This window comes from Erinaceus europaeus, chromosome 3 (assembly GCF_950295315.1).
Source record: "Erinaceus europaeus chromosome 3, mEriEur2.1, whole genome shotgun sequence".
Taxonomy (NCBI): Eukaryota; Metazoa; Chordata; class Mammalia; order Eulipotyphla; family Erinaceidae; genus Erinaceus; species Erinaceus europaeus.
This window is the reverse complement of record NC_080164.1, coordinates 50,608,412-50,622,402: the sequence shown is the minus strand read 5'-3', so window position 1 is coordinate 50,622,402 and position 13,991 is coordinate 50,608,412. Positions and strand designations below refer to the sequence as shown.

General features: G+C 39.1%; 1 non-coding gene across 1 annotated transcript; it reads right to left on the bottom strand.

The window, feature by feature from the left end:
- Nucleotides 1-3,124: 3,124 nt before the first annotated feature.
- LOC132537803 (U5 spliceosomal RNA) lies at nucleotides 3,125-3,235 on the bottom strand. The gene has a single exon (XR_009549231.1). It is a non-coding gene; the product is annotated as a U5 spliceosomal RNA (small nuclear RNA).
- Between the last annotated feature and the right edge of the window lie 10,756 nt (nucleotides 3,236-13,991).

The following is a 13,991-nucleotide window of genomic DNA, read 5'->3' as shown; positions in this document are numbered from 1 at the left end:
CGGCAGGGAGCCCGGGGGTCCGGGAGGCCCAGGATAGTTCCAGAATTTATAGCAAGAGGGCAGGCAGGCCAGTTTTGTAGAAGGCGTGGGCCTAGGTGCCCAGGGGTGGCGGCCATGATAGGCCGCCGCGGCCCTGCCCCATGGCCCTGCCATGTCTGCTGCCCTGCTCGCAGTGGCCGAGCAGCATGGAGGGATCACGCATCCAGTGCCCTGCGCCATGCGGTGGAGAGCCGGCTCCTGTGGGCTGGCCTCGGGCTCTTGCGTGGTGGCATCGGACTCTAGCGTGTTGGCATCGGGTTCTAGCGTGTTGGCATCGGGTTCTAGCGTGTTGGCATCGGGCTCTAGCGTGCTGGCATTGGGCTCTTGCATGGTGGCATTGGGCTCCTGCGGGCTGGCGTCAGCCTCCTGCGGGCTGCGGGGCTGCGGGGCTGCTGGCGCGGTGCGCGGGGTTGTCTGGGCGCAGCCGGCTGGCTGGCTGTTTAACCAGGTGGAAACGGCAGCTCCGGAGACAACGGAGACAATGGCTGGGCAGGGAAGCTGTATTTCTTTATTCAGGAACAACGATTCATAAACTAAGACAAACTAATCACCAAACAGAACTCCGCTGTCTCTTTGCGGCGGCGCAAGCACTCTTTCTTTTACTCTCAAACTCAGGAACCCTCTAACTCTCTCACTCTAGAGCTCTGGAACCCTCTTCCTGGGGAACCCTCTGAAACTCTGGCACTCTCGAACCCAGGAATACTCTCCCGGGGTCCCTTGGGGCGGGGCCAAGCGGGCCCGTGAAATTAACAGGACTGATGCAATTCTCTTGGCGGGGGAGAACTAGAACCCAATGTAAAGCATACAACAAATGGGCAAAAAACAAATAGATATAGGTAGATTGTTATAGATAAGTCAACACATATCTGTGACATTGGGAGAACTAGTGCAGTTTCCAGTCGAGGGGATGGGGACACAGAACTGTGCCATGGTACAATGTATAATTATTCCCCTATTATGTTATAATTTTGTAAATAAGTACTTAATCACTAATAAGTTTTTAAGTAATCAATAAGGAGATAAAGAAAAGTCACTTTAAGATAAAGTCTGCAACTACTTGGTAAGTTACTCAGAATCTCTCTAAGTCACTCCTTGTGTATAGGAGTACACTGCCAATAATTTCCTCTAATCATTTCAATTTTTTCTTCTACTGGTTTATTCACCTGAGATTCATGCATTTTAGGTTAATGTTGCTTCTTACAGTTCAATTTCACTGGCAGCTTAGAAGTACATACTTTATTTTTTAAGTTTTTTTAAATTATGATCTTTATTTATTATTTCAGATACATAGTTTTCTAAGTTTTAAAAGACTGAATAAAATAGGTTTACAACATACCACATGACACCGAAGATAATGGAAGTTTTATTTATTTGAGTCTGTTTTATTCAAATACTAGGCTGCATATGTGGGGACCCAGGCTTAATCACCAGCAATACTTATGCTACAATTCCCACTCTGGTCTCCCTTTCTCTTATACATGTATTCTCAAAATATAAATCTTTAAAAGATACTAGAAAAGCAAAAACATAAGTGTAGGTGCATAGATGACATCTGACCAGTCCTGGTAACTTCTAAGTATCCTTCTGTTCTTTCTAGGTACGTTACAAATTTGATCTCACCATGGTACCAATCTCTTCCATTATGCTCAAGGCCCCATCCCAAGTGGTCTACATAGATCATGTCTGAATTATTTAACTGTTCTACTGTATATCTCTTTGCTTCTTTATTAGACTATCGTTATTTGTTTTACTCCTGAGCTAATGAAGCACTATGGAGTGAGTATATAATTTCTCATTCAGACGCAGAACTCAGTGATAAAAGGACACAAGGAAGTAGAACTGGGAATACATAGTGTACAAAAACTATTCTGATCAAGCCATTACCTGTGCCCAGTCATGGGACAAAGCCTTTTCTTTGCCAAAGGACACTACTCTTCCTCTACTTTTGACTATACCTCTTATGTATCTATAAGACTTGATCCCACCAATATTTTCTTTTCTTTAATTTTTGATATTTTTTTCTTTCTATTTTGATAGGGCAGAGAGAAATTGAGAGGGAGTGAGGAGATAAAGAGGGAGAGTCAGAGACAGAGAGAGATATATAGTACTGCTTCACTGGTCATGAAACTTCCCTCCTACGAGTGGGGACCAGAGACTTGAATCTAGGTCCTTAAGCATAGTAATATATACAGTGTGCCACCACCTGGCCCCATCACTAATAATTTCCTCTAATCATTTCAGTTTCCCTTCTACTGGTTTATTCACCAGAGATCCATGATTTGCATATTAGTTCAGTGTTGCTTCTTACAGCTCAATTTCACTGGCAACTTAGAAGTGCATACTTCAATTTTGTAAGTTTTTTAAATTTTATTATCTTTATTAATTTGTTGAATAGACAGCCAGAAACGAAGAGGGAAGAAGGAGGTAGAGAGGGAGAGAAACAGAGAGACATCTGCAGCATTGCTTCACCACTTGCAAAGCTTTCTCCCTGCAGATGGGGACCAGAGCCTTGAACCTGGGCCCTTGTGCCTTGTGGCATGAGCTTTAAGCTAGGTGTGCCACCACCTGGCCCCAGAGTCACATAGCTTAATTCAATACAGCTGTTCATGCACAATGTGAATGAACTATGTGAATGTCAGTTCCAAAATTTTTCACCATTATAGCCTACCACTTGTTATATCCTCATATCTACTACCACAAACATCCAATTCCTTATTATCTTTTTCTTACTTTATAATCACCTTGTAAAAAATTAAAACAAAGAGCTGCCTCACTTCTATTACAGATTAAGGCCTTCATAAATGGCTTCCATGGCTTCCCACTGTTTACAGAATGCAAAATCCTTATTATGCCCCCCCCAAATTCCTGTTTGAGTTGCCAACCTCACCTTCACCAACACATATGACTACCTCCTCACCTCAGCCTCTCACCAAACTTCCCTCACCCCTGTATCAAAAATACTAGTCTTAGCTTCCTGACTTATGACAGTTCTCTAATGAGCCAAACAATTTCTGGCCAGAAGGCTTTTGCATTGCTCTTTGTGTGCCTGTTTCTCCCATACACATCTGTCTTGTAGACTCCATTTTTTCTGAGTCAGGGCCTCAAAAATTGAGATAAAACTCAGAATTGTTCCTCTCTACGGAAATCTTTAGTAAAAGGCGAGAGATTTATGTGATATGAAGAGAAACCAGAGTATAAGCCTCCAGTTCTTAGCCTAAAGTCTCAAAATGTTGTTAAAATTTCGGAGGCTCTTGCCGGGCCGGCTAGCTTCACGGTGGTGAACAGAGACGCGGAGACAACGGCTGGGCAGGGAAGCTGTATTTCTTTATTCAGGAACAACGATTCACAAACTAAGACAAACTAATCACCAAACAGAACTCTGCTGTCTCTTTGCGGCGGCGCAAGCACTCTTTCTTTTTCTCTCGAACTCAGGAACCCTCTCCCTTACTCTCGAACTCAGAAACTCTCGCACCCTCGCACTCTCGAACTCCGGAACTCAGGAACTCTGTCACTGGGGAACTCAGGAACTCTCGGACTCCGGAACCCTCTCCCAGGGTCCCTTGGGGCGGGGCCAAGCAGGCCCGCGAAATTAACAGGACTCATCCAATTCTCTTGGAGGGGGAGGGCTAGAACAAGCCAATGTAAAGCATACGACATCAAAAGGAAACTTAATTACCATTCTTTCCCAGCTTATTTTCTTCATGTTCTATTCAATAATCCCTAAACACTTTATTTGTGTATGTGGTCCTCTATTTACAGTCTGTCTTTCCTAAACAAATGTAAACCTTCTGAGGGCAGGGATTGTAGTTCTCTTATTTATTTGTGTGCTTTCACCATGAGTTGCAGTATTTGCCAACTGGTGGGTGCTCAACAAATAGTCAATACATGAATAAACATTGTAAGTTATTTTATTTATTAAAGTCTTTGACTATCCTTTTAATTTGGAAAGAGTCTTTTTCTAGACATGGAATTTATTCAAAATGTTTATATGCTTTCTTTTCTACTGAGGGGATTAATGGTTTATAGTAAATACAAATATTGGTAAAGGTGTAAAATTTCTCAGTTTCTATATAACACAATCAACCCCAGATCATGCCCTCCTCCATTATCATATACTAGGACCTGAAAGCACTCTACTCCCCCCAGCCCTTTACTTGTAGTGCAGTACACCAAACCCAGTCCAAGTTCTGTTTTGTATACACTTGTTTTTATCAGAGTATTGTTCAGCTGTGGTTTACGGTGGTCCTGGGAATGAACATGGGTTGCTGAGTCTCAAAAACCACAATATTATCTCCTAGGCCCTAAAATGCTTTTTCTGATTTCTTCTTCTCCTCTACCCCTTCCTTATCACTTTCCCCTCCCTTCTCCTCCTGTTGTTGCTTCTTCTTTTTTTGTAGTTGCTAAGTCAGATTGAATGAAAGACAGAGAGAGAGAGAGAGAGAGAGAGAGAGAGAGAGAGGAAGATACCTTTAACATCAAAGCTTCCTCCAGTGCAGTAAGAATTACACTTGAATCTTGGCTGTGTGCATGACAAAACAGGTATACTATCTTCCTGGTTCTTTGAATCTTTTGGAACCTCTTGATTTGTACTCCCCTATGGAAGAGTTATTGGCAACGTATATCTACCACTTAATAGTGGCTTTTGTCAGGTGGGTGGGTGAAAATTTTACCTTGCTAGGATGTCATTTACATTTTTATGACCAGTAACATTCAACTTTTTCTTACTCCATAAGATTCCTGCATATCTTTTCTTGTGTGAGTAGGCTGTCTATTCTTATAATTATTTGAGAAAGCCATCTTATTTTTGAAAGTCTTTAAATATTAGAAAAATTAAACTATCTTAAAAACTGCAAATATTTCAAGTTAACTTTAAACCTTACTTTTTCTAGCAAAGACATTTTAATGAATTTTAATTTAGTTATGTCTAGCAAATTTTAATGGTTATGCTGTTCATAAATATGCCAGTTTTTTCTTTGGGATTGGTCTTTGATAACATTATGGAAAGTATTTTTTCTACCAAATATTATATGATCATCTCATAATCTTAATATATACTATATTATTTAACAAGTGATATCTGACACAGTCTATATACTTATATACTTTTTTTTTAATTGTCACCAGTTTATCACTGAGGATGGTGCCCATAGGAAAACTTTACCACTCCTGGTGGCCATTTATTTATTTATTTATTTTATAGAGACAGGGAGAAATTGAGTAGAAGAGGGAGACTAAGAAGAAGAAAGGCAGATACATGCAGCACTGATTCATCACTTATAGAGACCAGCTTGAACCCTGGTATTTGCATATGGCAATGTGTGAGCTCTGTTAACTAACTTTTGAAATAATTTGGGTGTAAGATAGAGATTTAACTTCAATTTTCTTTTCAATTTTTTTATATTTATTTATTTATTTTCCCTTTTGTTGCCCTTGTTGTTTTATTGTTGTAGTTATCATTGTTGTTGTTATTGTTGTTGTCATCGTTGTTGGATAGGACAGAGAGAAATGGAGAGAGGAGGGGAAGACAGAGAGGAGGAGGGAAAGATAGACACCTGCAGACCTGCTTCACCACTTGTGAAGCGACTCCCCTGCAGGTGGGGAGCTGGGGTCTTGAACTGGGATCCTAATGTCAGTCCTTGCACTTTGCGTCACCTGGGCTTAACCCGCTGTGCAACCGCCAGACTCCCTTCAGTTGTTTTTCTTAAGCATTATTTTTACAGGTGAACTTTGAAATAATTTTTATAAAATTTCATAAATATTCACTGAACAATTATTTCCAAAGATATACTTATAAACCGAAATGTACATAATTCACTTTTATAAGATTAAGGCTTTTTCTTCAGGACAATAGTAATTCAAAAATTTATTGGTATCTATCATTTTGGAATGATAATTTAAGTTCTTCATTTATTTCTTATTTAATTTAATCCTTATGTTTTGAATAGAATGCCTTTTCTATCAGGTCTTTTTTAACTAGTTATTATTATTATTCATGAAAGCTATGGCTTTAATAAACATAGTTATTTTGATCAGAGTACTGCTCAACTCTACAATTGGTGGTGCTGAGGATAAAACCTGAAACCTCTTGCATATAAGCCCTATGTACTACCTCTGGTCTCTCTCCCTGTCTACACATACACTTTTAGTGGATAATTTGTTTGACTTTCTAAATCTTTCCTTGAAATTTTTCTCTGGATTTTCTTTGTACAAATGAAATGAATCTGCAATTTGGGATATTTTGCCTCTTCTTTTCCATTCCTACTTCATCATAACTATTCTGAAGTACTTTTGTCTCATACAGAAATAACAAATTCCAAATGGGTGAGACATCATAATGGTTTTATTCAAAGAGACTCTCATGCATAAGCCCCCCAAATTCCAGGTTCAATCCCCTGCACCACCATAAGCCAGTTACCCTTCATTCCAATCCATCCTACAAGTGGCTGACAAATCTTATAACTTCTCTACTTCAAAAAAATTCAGATTTTTTTTCATTTGTTAGTCTTTCTAGAACATCTTTATGGAGATCAAGCATATACCAAGCAATGATAATAAGTGACACAACATGAAATCTGCCCTGTGAGCTTTCCAACTCCATGAAAGAGTGACAGATGTCAAAGGGTATGTACAAACAAACAAACAAACAAAAACATACTATTATACATAGCAATGAGTGCTTTCATGGAAAAGACCAGGTACTGGGAACAGAAAATTTTGACAGAGAAGTCCTTCAAAGGACATGATCTTTGGACTCTGACAGGCAGGATGAACAGGACTTGGCAGGAGAAAGAGCAGGAGAGCCGTCCTAGAATTCTAGAAAGCTGGTACAATGGTCTCAAGACATATAGGAAATCATACTTGGAGACACAGAAGAAAGGTCATTGTACCTAAAATACTGGGTTTGAGGAGTGAGTTTTATTATATGTAAAATGGAGTGATTCAAGGGTGGAAATAACATGATACAATTTGAATTTCAAGCAGGTATTCTGTTCTTAAATTAATTCATAATTTAATCAACCATGGCTTTATAATTAAAAAGAATGCCCCAGGTTGGTGGTCATCCAGAAAATGCTCTGTATATCAGTTGGAGATTAGTCTATGCTTGTCGACTTATGATCAGTTTCAGGAATTTATCTTTGCTAGGCATGATAATTACTATATATATATATATATATATATATATATACACATATATATATATGTGTGTGTATATATATATATATATATATTCCTTCAAGGAGTTTACACTAATGCAAAGAAGAACTAAATATAATTAAAACTAAATATAATTTGGGGACATGCTATAGTAGAGTTGCATAAAATACAATGCAGTTATATATAATTTACTATAGAATCAGAGAGGAAAGCTCTAACTGTGGTATGGATGGGGATACAGTGGAATGGAAAGAGATATTGGGGAAGAGAAGTTGCTACAAAAGAAATGGTGCTGACTTTGAATTTTGAAATTTATGTTCTTTAAATAGAAAACAAAGAGATAAAAAGAGAACAGTATATACATTCCTCAGAGGCATGAAGGAGAGAATAAATTATTGAAAGCAATACATTACTGAGATATACTTCAGAGAGCAAGTGAGAGAATAGAAAGAGGTGAGGCTAAGCATGCAGTCAGGGACATAAAAGAGAAAAGCAACTGGATCATTTGAAAGAAATGTGTTTCACCCAGGAGGAAGTGAGGCATCAAAAGTTTCTAGAAAGGGAAGTAACATGATCAAACTGTTTTTTCTAAAAATATAGCTCTCATATTCTTGAAGAGATTCTGGGTTAAAAATAGGAAGAGCCTGAACCAGGGTTGTGGTAGGAGAAATGTAGAGGTGGGAGAGATAAATAATTTCATGCTAAAACTGATCTCAGATGAGATAGTGGAAAGAACCAGAGGACTCTAAAGTAAGTGGGTAATTGGATTAAATGAGAGAAGAAAAAACTAATTTGTAAGCATTTGGGTTTAAGATAGATTTTAAGAATTCTTTATCTTTAAAAAGTCTGAAAGAATATTTTGATCTTTCAAATCTGTCAGAACTGCTCAACTCATTCTTTGCAGGGTAGAAGAAACAATATGACAATATGTAAAATACATGACTGTGTTCCAGTACAGTGGAGTTGGAGTATGGGCTGACTTTGGCCCAGAGACTTTAGTTCACTAACTAACCCTGGATAACTTAAAATATCTGGTGGAAGGGGTGGAGTTCATGCAAGAGTTCGGAGCAGGCGGGAGGTGGCACACTCAGCTGACTGTGAATGCTTACCTTGCAATACTCTAGGACCAGGGTTCAAGCCTCCTGGCCCCCACTTGCAGAAAAGCTTCACAAGTGCTGAGGCAGGTCTGTAAGTGTTTCCTTTCTCTCCCTCTCTATCTTCGCCTCCCATTCTCAATTCCCCTCTGTCTTAACAAATACAGTAGGAGAAAAAAATGGCTGCCATAAGCAGTGCAGTGCATTCATTATGTAGACAGTGATCCCCAGTGATAACCCTAGTGGCAATTATATATATATATGGTTTCCATGCAGATGACTATCATATCCTCAGGGAAAATAATGCCAGTCTTAAAGTCAGAAGGGATGAGGTTTAGAAAACATATTTCAGGAGAAGTTTGTAGATAGATTATAGCTCGTCCATTGTCAACCCATAGAGGTAAGTTTAGTTGGTTAGATGTGTGTGTGTGTGTGTGTGTGTTTCTAAGATTTGAATACATGTTGAAGGAAAAATACAAGCTCTATCACTTCTTAGTGTATCGTATCTACTAAATTCATACTTTAATGTTTCCATTCCCTTTCATTTTTAACCCATTATATTATATTGTTTGATTTTTGAGGGTAAGAAAGGAGAATGTCAAGTACAAAACTTGAAATTAAAAAAAAAAAAAAACCTTGAAGACTACTAACAACGAAGGGGGAATTAGTAAAAGAATTTGCAAAAGCCTGTATATTAGATGTCAGGCTCAGAAAAAAACTAGTAGTCATGGGCCCCTTGGAATATACCTAAAATAGACCTACTAGCTTTTTCCAAAACAGAGAACCCAATCTTTATCTGAAATATTCATGCCTTTAGGTTCATGATTAGCCAACATTTTGTACTCTTTTTCAGCCACCAGGTTCCAGATAATATCATGATGCCAACCTGACTTTCTTTGGCAGAGGACCCCAGCATGTGTTCTGGAGCCCCGTCTCCCCAGATCCCTACTCCACTAGGGAAAGAGAGAGACAGGCTGGGAGTATGGACTGACCTACCAATGCCCATGTTCCTTGTGGAAGCAATTAAAGAAGCCAGAGCTTTCACTTTCTGCACCCCACAATGATCCTGTGCCCGTACTCTCCGAGAGATAAAGAATAGGGAAGCTATGAAGGGAGGAGACTGAATATGGAGCTCTGGGGTTGGGCAATGTGTGGAAACATACCCCTTACCCTATGATCTTGTCAATGTTTCCATTTTATAAAGAAAAAAAAAAAGTAATAATAGAGAATCTGAAAAAAGGAGTTAGTGATGTCATTTTATATCTTCAGTGAAAATGATCTAAAGTGGGAGAATTTTCTATTCAATACTGGTGAGCAGTAAAATCTTTTTGAGACCCAAGTTAAATATAACCTGCCTAAAAATCTTTAACAATTATTGCAAAGTTCTTAAAGGTAAGTAAACTAATTTTCATTGAATACCCTTCTCTGGAAAACTTTTGTCTTTGATTCTATTCTTTGAGATGGTACTATTCTCTCTCTTCCAGAGGTCCATATTGACTCGACCCCCTGACTTACCAAAGAGTTTATAAATTCCTGAGGTCTAGAATTCCTTATTATTCACACTTTGGTTTTCCTCACAGACTTAAACACAGTAATAAAGTGTAACAGACACCCAACAAGTCTTTTATTTAATACCAATGGCTTCCAATATAGAGTTGTTGCTTTAAGTAAAATGTATTTGGCTTTATATTTATGTTCTTAGAACTTCAATTGTTTATCCAGGTCCTGACTAGTAGTCTGACTATCCTTCCTCTTCTTACTTCCTCCTTTTACCTCCCTACAAATCTATTTTCCTTTGGCAATCTCATGTAACCCTAGAACCAATCCATCCTACCACACAAGGGGTTCCTGTCAAGTGTTTCAGTTTCTCTTCAGTGATTTCTCTTATTTTTTACTTATTTATCCTAATGCATTGTCCTTTTGACCCAAAGAATTATCTAATGGTTTTTGCAGAAGGTGTGCATGAAAGCAGCCTTCCTCAATTTATCCATAATGGTATTTAATCCATCTGAAAACCACTTTTGAGGCAATAACTAATTCACTACATTTTAGAGAACCCCTGCTAAACAGTTAAGCAATTGACTCTCCACTGGGAAGTCGGGGAGATGAATCTATAGGCTAAGAGTTGACTTGCATCCCTGAGGAAGTTAGTGACTCAGACTCTACAAAGGTTCTATATGCTGAAGTTCTTCTCTCATAATCACATTGTCCTTTAACATCTCCAGTCATTTTGACTGGTGTCATATTTTATACAAGACACAGTACAAGAGGATCTTGTGCCAAGAAACCTTTATCAGCAGAATTTCAGTAGAGTTATTTTGTTCATTTTCAGAGATAAGTATAATCTTTCCACAGAATAAAGGTAACCTTTGACTAATTAACTTTCTTAGCCATAGAATTTGTCCATGGACATTAAAGTTAATCTACATATTGGGGAATTTACTTACCCTACTAGAGTTGTTTAATAATCTTCAGACATTCACATTTAAAACTAGAGAGTAATAATTACTGCTTCATAGTATTAACATGTTATCAAGCTTCTAAACAAGTAATATTACATTTATCAATAAAAACACCTTCTTGCATAGTAAGATGCAGTACAAAATTGCTCACATAGGTAGTACACTGCATTGCCGTGTGTGACATAGGTTCAAACCCCAGCTGCCACTGCACTGAAGGAAGACTTGGTGCCTTCCTGCTGTGCAGATGTCCCCTCAGGCTAGTGCCACTTACTACGAGTTAATACGGTATCCTCAAGTACCTTTTTCAACCAACCCTGTCCTGACATGGCACTTCTGGTTGTTGCCCTATAAAGCCCTCCTACTTTTGCCCCCCCCCCATATTTTTACCTGGGGGACGGGAGGGTGGTAGCTGGACAGCCATTTTTGGCTAGCTCCACGTGGCCAGAACCGCTGCTTTCTCACCCAACCCTGAGGTGCCAGTGCGAATAAAGGATTGTGTTCCCTCTTCGCTTGGATTTTATCTCCTCCGAGTCCGTCGCCACAAAGCGACACCTTCCCACACCCATTTCTCTGCCTCTCTGCTTCATTATATCTGAGAAAATAAATGGGAAAAGAGAGAAAAGGAAAATAGAAGAAAGAAAAAGGGATATAAAGATAACTGTTTATGGGGCAGAGAGATAGCTCACCCAAAAGCGCATACATTTCACTATCAGGCAGGGCTTGGGTTCAGAACCCCCTGACCTCCACATGGGAGCACCAAGCACCTTATTGAGAGGTAGTGTAGCAGCTGTATGGTTCTTCCCTTCCCTCCCTATTTTTATCTTCCCATTTGATCTCTCACTTTCTGCCAAACAAACAAACAAAAACAGCCTGCCAGAGATGGTAGAATTATGAAGTCACAGATAAAAATCCTTGTGTCAAAAAAAAGAAAAAAAGATACCTGTTTAGAACACAGAAGTCAACTCAAAAGTTAACCAAAAAGACAGCTCTTCCAATCAATAATTTGTAAATCTAAAATATAATAGAAATATAGACATGTATTAATAAACAAAAGTCTAACCTTCTAAATAAGTTCCATTTACTGAATAACCACAGCAGCTGGTAACCTTCTGACATTCTTATCTCCTAAAATTTTTGTTTTCAATCCATCTGTTAAGTATTAAACAATGTCAATTCTTGCCTCCCAACTCTAGATCTACCCCCATCATACTAGACTAAATAGAACTAAATTCAATTACTACATTAAGATATATTCTGCTTTGCTGAAAAACAAAATATATCGTTTTTACCTTAAATCAAAAGGAATGCTTGAGCAATGTCCCTCTTGATAACTGTAGCTTCTGAAATGGAAGACGGAAAGAATCTGCTACATGAATTTCCTTTTATTTGCTTTCTGTGAGATTTTCTTTTAGAAACTCAAATATTTATGTCCAAGAAGTCATCAGAGGTAGCATAAGAATGTTTCTGCTTTGGTCACATTTGCACCATATAAAATCTAAAGCAGCAAATGTGGGAAGTGTTGGGGACAGAGCTTGAAGGTCCCCAAGTGGATATCTTAAAAGTGAATGCTTCATTACAGAAGAATGCCACTCTTCTGGCCAATAAAGTAAGTCAATAAATGAATGTTCTGGAACAGAGTGGGCAAAGATATACAGGGAGGAAATGAGAAAAGGGACATATACTCTGGTGGGCATCTATCAAAAACAAGAGGATAAGCCAAAAAGTTCCATACTCAAAAAACTCTCATTCTCTTCTACATTGTGTGTCATTGAACCATCACCATTCAAGTCTCCTAGACAAGAAATACTGTACCTAATGATAGACATGTGCCGTATAATAAAAATCCATAACAGAATTAAACTAAGATTGTTCAATAACAATAGTCATCCTCTAATTCACACTCTCCAGGCAATATGAGCTTGTCTTGTCATAAGTCATATAGTAGTTATCTGTGAGCTAAGCTATGGCTGGGTGCTGGCTGAGGTGAGAATAAGCAAGATTTCTAGATTGTCCTTATTGAAACTGCAACAAAATATCTTTGCTTTTCTGTTCAAGATATGAAATCATGTCTCTATTCTTTGAAAATAAAAAGATAAATTGTGTTTGGCAAAAATCATGAAAATGGTACAAAATGCCTAAGGTTTAGAGACCACTGACTTTAAGGACAGGAGGCTTTAGAAAGTGGCATAAATGTAGCTGTACATTCTGCCAGATGACTCCCTCACGTCTTTCTCTAGGGACAATCACAGATGGTTAAGAAGGAACCTGCAGTGCCTGCAGAATTCTGTGGAAACTCAAGAGATGTCTGCCTCCACCCATCTCACCCAATTCCAGCACCCTCCTTACCAGAAGGAAACGGGCTTCTCTTGAACCATGAGACACTGTAATTATGGCTACGCCCTATGAATAAAGCTCCTCACAGAGGAAGTTAAGCTCCTCTAGGAATCATTTTATTTCTAAATGTTCCTAGACGAAAGCATCCAACAAAGACTCTCATTTGTGAAGACACTAGTCCTCTAGGCCATGAACTGTGCTCATGACATCTGAGGTGGTCCTCCACTTGGAGCCACTGATGGAGCACGCAAAGATCCATGCTAGCAGAGGGAGACATGAGCAGCAGATACCTCCTGGATTTCTGAATTGCCAACCTCCTGATGGTGATCAGAGCACCAAGAAGGGACTAATTTAAAAACCAAACAATGTGGTAATTGCCCCTGGTCACCAGGTTGCCTTGCTTTTGGAGAGCCGCTGTTTCCGATTAGTGGTGCCTGGATCTGATGAGGACTAACTAAGTGTAACGAATGATCAAAGTGACAGTTACAACAGTGCGAATGCCCAGTGATTGATCTGGATGACATAATAATGATAACCAATGAGGTGAGGTGGGTGGTGGTCCCCTCCAGGTAAGGATGGGGGATGGGCCCAGGTCCGAATTTTCTGTTTAGGGGAGAGAAGGTCACAGTGTGGAAGCAGCGATATGTGGGAGAAAAGGATGAAGGACTTACACCTGAAGCTTTGAGATGGGAAGAAATGAGAATGAAATCCTTGTTCAGAGACCTAGTCAAGGATTCCCAGCCTTAATGTATCACTAACCCAGCTACTGCTCCATAAAATTTATTGTGAGGAAACCTCAGCTCTGTAAATCATTTTAAGAAGGACAACAATACGTGAAGTCTCTGGATACAGTCTGAGGTGAAGCATGTTGAGGTGGCAATCTTGCTTTGGTTAGGTTGTGATCGGC